Here is a 7186-nt window from a genome sequence, read left to right on the forward strand (position 1 = left end):
GTCGTTAATTTCGTTGCTTTTGAGTTTTGATTTGCGTTTTTTCAGACGTTTCGGTTTTTTGCTTTCGCTTTCGCTTTCGTTGTAGTTGCTCTTCGCTGTCGTTTATGCACTTGTGTTAATTACATTAATTCYTTTTTCTGTTTTGTTGGCAACACTGTCATTCGAAAGTTTGCCTACATGAAGTAATTACAAAAGCTGTTGTTGTAGTTAATAAAATAATATAACTCACTTTGCAAGTTTTATGCAGAAAAACAAAAACAAAAAAAAAAAAATTTTGCGTTAGTGAAAAATGGTAGGAGTTTTTATTATATATACATTAGGGTGGGTCACAATAAACGAATTTTTAGTTTTCGCTCGGTACTCTGAAAATTTGGCTCTGCGGTAAATGCGCTATAAAGCAATGAGTTTTTCGATTTAGAATGATATTTTTTTATTTATAAAATTCAAAAGAAAAGTAAGTAARGAAGGCYTAAGATCGKGTGCAACCGAACATTTTATACTCTTGCAACTTACAAGAATCATGGCCAGGTAAATACCTTGAGGTGCAAAACGTCMACCAGWGGGTCGATACTCAAGCAATTTTATATWATATATACTTATACTACATATAACTCATACACTGACCGRCATATTCGACATAAGGTTTGTTAGAAAAACGAAATCATTATATAAATGTATTACAAGGGAGYTGGGGGTAGTATCTACCTGATTTTRTCTAGTTTGGCCACGTCGTTAACATGTCAAGTACTAATAAAATGTTCCCTGTGATTCAGTATTCAGGGACGTCACATACTATCACCAATTATGTGCAGTAAAGTTGCCCGGATATTATATATTACTTTTGTGGGAGCTAGGTCAAGTTTTCGCGCGTTATATTGAGTGCTTCCTGATTTGTATATCGAAAAGTGAAAGAAAGTGAAGAATCAAAAGGAATTTAAAATTGTGTTATATGAGGAATAGATGTGGTTGTGGTCCGAAACCGACATTTTCGCACCATAAAATATAACGTACGAATGAAGTAAAATATGGAATTGAAGTCGGTTGAGCAGCTCGAAATATGGGATTTCACCTAAAAGTGGGCGGTGCCACGCACATCGTTCAGTTTCTACCCCGGCTCCTATCAAGCCCCTCATACCATATCGAGTGTAAAATTTTATGTCACCGGCGTATTTAGTTATTGACTTATCACACTTTTAGTAGTTTTTAAACAGTACCGTTATGTAGGAAGGGTTATGGTCCKCTTTTATGCATTTTCACACCGTTGATTGGAGTTCACATAGGATTTATCTTGAGCGAATGTGGTTGTCTTGGCTTAAACGGTGTGAGAGATATGTGTTCGATCATTCAATTGCCTACAAAATGTTAAAGTGACTAACGAATACTCAAAAACATAAAAATAGGTAATARTAAGACGGAAAAACTTTCCCTTACAATTAAAAGTCACATTTGCATAAGCTTTCTTAGAGCTGTTCACAGTACCAAGCAAAAGAAGAACATTCAATTTTGAGCCATCTTAATATACACATGTACATATGAATATTAGAGCACTCCATCGAGAAATTTTGTTTATATTTTGTTTTTGATGATAAAAAACTAAATTCCCTGCAAATTTGAGCCATTATTTTATACTTTATGTTCTTTATTTTCGACTTTTCACCTTTTTCACATATTTTTGAAAAAAATATCTAAAATTGAGGTATGTGTAAAAATACTCGTGTAGAGGGCTAAATGGTTAATGAGAGTTAGTACGATGGCCGTACGAGGTCAGAGGTGCCCATTCTACGAACATCGAACGAGTGGCCAACCCGCTGGCTCGCGAGACCAACAATGAAACAAAAATTCACCGAAAATACTATTACGAACATCGGAACAACCTACGCTTTGAGAGGAACAATGACTTTGAACATAGTTCATAGGACTTCGGCGTAAACACCCTGTTCGTCTTCAGCCAGTAGACGATTAAGCGTGTTTCCCGGATGTACCGGTTATAGTATGAAGGTGGAGGCGGTAGTTAACACAACAAGCTCACCACTAATAGATCAGACTACATTCTCCCAAAGCTGGATTTCACTGGAGACACTTTCAGCTGAGGATACCATCTAGACGGGAATGGAGAAGAGGTTCAATAGGGGTGGAGGATACCATCTCAGTCTATATCGACAGGTCCTAAATGGACTGGCGAGTAGGCACGGGGGTATTCTCCGCTGATTTAGGCATATCTCTCTCTATACGGCTAGCATCTTCCAAGCGGAAGCACTTGGCATAGAAAAAGCCTGCGAAGTTCTTTAGAAAATCACGAGAATATACATAAAGCTACTATATTTACGGTTAGCCAGGCGCCGCTTCTGGCCTTGTCTTCACCCATGACAAATTCCAGTATAGTTCACAACTGCAAGAAAGCACTAAGCTCAATAAAAGACAAGCTCCAACTAGACTTGGTCTGGGCTCCCGGTCATAGGAACATTTTCGGTAACGAAAAAGCAGACGAAAGGCAGGAGCTTTCCTCAAGGAATCCGAGGCGAAGCTAATACCAAACCCGCTAGGATCGATCTAAGGAGAGATCAATACAATTTCAACAAATTGCAAATAACAGATGGAAAAACATTACAAAATGCATCATAACTAAACAATTGTGGCCAACATATGACAGGAAAAGAACCAACGACTTATTAAATAGGTCGAGGAGAAGTATCCACAGAGTAATAGCTATCACAACAGGGTACTGACCATTTGCGGAACATGCGTCCAAAATGGGTATGCCCTAGAACGACATCCGCCGAGGTTGCGGCAAAGCAAGGAACTAGGAAACAATTTTCCACTTTCTCTGCGAATGCCCAGCTCTAKAACAGATCCGACACAGAACACATAGAAGCCATCAAGCACCAAGCCTTGAATAGTTTTCCACTAAAAGCATATCAAACATAAGTTGCTTCGTCGAAACCTCAAAATGGTTTGAGAAACGTAATAGCAGATACAGAAGGTTCTACGAATAGTGTATCAAAATGGCACTTCAAGTGCTAATTGAGCCCGATAGATAACAGGGCTGCACTCCTACCTACCTACCTACCTAWATATAGATGGTTATATATATACATATATAAATTATCCGGATGTCGAGGCGAGTTCAAATCCGGGTTACTTTCTGCCCACAAAACGCGTTTAAAATCACTTATCCTGTACCCGCTCGATCGATTTTAATCAAATTTGGTAAGTTAAAATATTTCCCTGGCTTTGAATCCTGCAAGTCGCAAGCGTATAAAATGCTCGGTTGCACCTGAACTTAGCCCCTTCTTAATCGTTTTTTTAATTATTTTGGATAATTGACTAATTCAAAGTAAAATATGTGGGAACTTTTATTTGTAAAAACTTTCTTCTGAAATATAAATTCAGGAGTTTTGTACATTTTATTTTACCATTTTATTTCAGTCACTTAAGTACTAAATTTTAGCAGTGTAATTAATTTTTAAATTAATATATGTATACGATTTCACTGAGGGTGGCAACTTTGTTTTAACATTAAACTATAATTTTCGAGTTTTTAAACCATTAAAGCCGTGCACATTTTACAAATTTTAAATTTTTAGAAATCTAATAAGGTGGCAGCACCAGAAATCACAATTTTGAGGGCAAACTAGCGGGAGTTTGATAAACTTTTGTCTTTTTTGATGTTTTTAGGGTTTTAGGTGAAAGAAAATAATTGAGGGTGGCAACCTTGTTSCAACTTTCAGTTATATTTTTCGACTTTTTAATCTATTAAATTTGTGCACATTTTATTTCACACAATTTTTTTTGAGTTTTAGAAAAAAGTAAGGTGGCAGCACCAAAAATAACCATTTTGTAGACACAGCAAAAGCGGAGCTTTGATAAGCTTTTGTAATTTTTTAATATTTTCCTAGTTTTATATTTAAATATAAGTGGCAACATTTGTTCATACTACATATGCTTTCGAACCAAACGGTTTCGACTTTAAACCAAACGTGATTAAATTTAAGCACTTTACAATATTTAACGGAACATTTTCACTTTTTTTTTAATTTTTATTCAATTTCCTTGTCTCACTGTTCAAGTTTCATTCATTCCACTTTTTCATTCACGCTGGCGCTCGTGGTATTTTTATTGTATTTTTTTTTTTTAATTTCCTTTTCGCTTGCGTTTCGTTTTAAACCGTATTTACTGATGCCGCATCTTTAACGCCGCGCTTTAACACAAACAACTGTAACATTCGCCGTGGCGACTGCAACTGATGGCCGAGTTGGCGGTTTTGCCCGAAGAAGGCAGCAGCATTGCACCAACAAGCAATCAGCCATCGGCGCTCCAACGCCCCGACGTTGGGTCAAAAGAGTTGTGTTGGCTTTGGGGCACAGCAACAACACGCTGGCTGCTGCGAGCAAATAAAAGCAAAGTAAACAAACTCACGCACAYACACAAGCACACAATGAAGAATGTTGCAGCAGAAGTAAAGGTATGTTGTGTGCAAYGAAGTAGCGTTTCAGGCGCGCGAGATGGTGTATTCCTTTTGATCGGAGCCGTCGAGGACTGCGCCTGCAACGCCGTCACAGATACCAACTTTTTTTTTTTTCAACTCCGCACATACAACAACAATCGGTTCGAGTTGGTGAACGACAAAGCGTACATGAGCGCAATAGCAGCCACAACAATGTAAACAACAACAACAACGCAATGCATGCCCAAACAAATTACCCAAGGTAGTCACGATTGCGAAATGTAAGCATGCTGAAAAAAGCGTTCACGTCCGCGTACGCGCTCGAAATGCCGCAATGCAATGCTGATGACGGTGGCGCCGCCGCGCTACACACATGCGCCACGTACAACCGTATAAAGCACAAATGTACTTTGCGCGCGCGTGTTTGTGCGCGCTCAATAAGCCACGTCTGCCGGTTTGCGTTGTGGCAAATCAAGACAAGCGACTAGACGAGTCTCATAGTTAAGCGGAAGAGTCATAGTTGTCGTTGTTTTTGTTGCTGCTGATGTTACGTGCGCGCAATTGTTGCCAACGACAAGAGTTGTAACAATAACGACAACCACAAATTCAAAATTGCTCAGAAATCAATTGGTAGGTAGAAGCAGGTGAGGCGGACCATTTGCTAGTGAAGCCGCCAGACAAGTCGACGGCGCGCAAACAAAATGCACAGCAAAGTCGATGCGGCGGTGAATATTCAACAAGAGACGAATGGCGTGCAGCGCACGAGCCACAGAAAGGAAACACAAAACATCCAAAGCAAAGTTGACGGAAGTAAATATGAAGAGGAACGACGCAAAAATGGTGGCGCAAAAGCCTTCGCTGCGGGTTCAAAGCGCAAACGCGGCACTTGGCGTTCGCGGCCACGCGACAGGTTAATATGCAAATATTTGGTGGCAGAGCGCAGTTTTTTTTTTTTTTTGATTTTTCAAAGCTATAGCTGGCGCGCGCCTTCACTATTTGTACAAAAACAAAAATTACCACATCTTTGGTGGCGCGTCGCATGCCACGCTTCGCAAGAACGTGAGCGTTCAAAGCGTTGTCTGGCTCATGTCCGCAAACACACACACACACACACATACAGGCAGACCGATATTGCGAAAAATTGCACATTCAAATGATAAACTCAATGCCTGGCAGCGATAGGGGCAACGAAGCGCACGGCTCCAACCATCCAATGAACGAGCAAACCGCTTGTGCGGCCAAAGCGCACACTGCAACGCGTCAAACAGCTCCAATACACACAAGCGCGCATTTGCATTGCACAAAAACCGTCAAATACAATTTGTTGCAAAAATGGCACACTCACACACACACACATACGAAGTCAAGTAATTCCATCGTTCTGCCGTCGTTATTACATTTTACTCACACTCGTCAGTAGACGACACACTCGCTTCGCTTTTACCGCACGCGTTCGTTCGTAAATTTGCGAAGCGCCTTTCAAGCGTTTGCGACGCGCATTTTTATACTTCCACTAAACACTGGATACTAAGCGACCACCAAGCGTGCTGCGAACCGATTGCGTGGACTCACTCTCAATAACTGATTTGCTGAGCTCACTGCAGCAGRCGGCAGGCTGTTGTTTGGCTACGAACGCGCTGCGCGAAGCTGCCAGTCCCACGATTTGGCACAACAGTGCTTCGGCTAAAGCATCAGCCGAGYTATGGATTGGAGATTCTGTGAAAGATGTGAGAGCGCTCGTGGGAGATAAAGGATGCTGTGTTGCGCTCTTACTCTCTGCTTTGTTAGTGTGATTGTTCTTGTGTTATTTAGTTTGTTGTTGTTAGTCATTGGTGGTAAACGAAGTTGGGTGCTTATAATTTGCTTTTGGTCGCATTGTTGTTAATTTTTTGTGTGTGTTTATTTTACGAACGTTGCGTATACGCCATGTCTTGCTGCCGCATTAACAGCGCCAGAAGCTAGTAAATGGCAGAATAGAGTAGAAAAAATGTGCTGTTGTTCTTCTACTGTACACTTGGAGAAATTCGAGTTGTTGTGGTTTTTAGTGAAAAAGATTTTCTTTGTGAAATCTTTAATAATATATTGCAGCTTAAGACGAACGCTCTAATAATAATACTTATGGATACAAGAACAAAATAATTCCACGTTCTTGTGCCTTGGAGGCGGATTAGAGTGGCATTCGTTTCGAGCCGGAAAAAGCTCTTAGTTGCAACTAATTACTTCAGCCTCATCAGTCTCTTCTCTTTTCCATTAAAAACGTTAATTTGCATGCCTTCAGCAAAGGCAGGTCGGTCTACAGTGTCTTGAAGTGAATGGAGTCATGACTGCAGAGAGCCCTTATGCAAAAAAAGTTTGATATCGACAGGGTCTTCAATAACATACTACCGGAGGCTATCCACATGGTCGAAGCTAATCTCAATCCTACAATTTCTAGCCTTTTAGGTGACAGAATGGTGACGCTTTTACCCCCTTGCTCTGGATTTTAGTGGTGTAGGACCATTTGAAGGAACTTAAAGAAAGAGTCTGCAGGGTGGAAGATACGATGTAAATGAATTTCTGATGTTTCACACTCCTCATTGGGAGATTCTATTATTTAACTAGTGTGAACGGAGTGAAGTAGGGGGCAAGAAACCCTCATGGAAGCCAAATGTAGAGGAAAGAGTTAGGAATTCATCGGTCGCCTTAAAAAGTTGTAAAGGACAATTTGGGAAAGGATGAGGCCTCTCACCAAAAGTTGTGTAC

The sequence above is a fragment of the Bactrocera latifrons genome, unplaced genomic scaffold (genome assembly GCF_001853355.1).
Source record: "Bactrocera latifrons isolate USDA-ARS-PBARC rearing strain unplaced genomic scaffold, ASM185335v1 scaffold_77, whole genome shotgun sequence".
NCBI lineage: Eukaryota > Metazoa > Arthropoda > Insecta > Diptera > Tephritidae > Bactrocera > Bactrocera latifrons.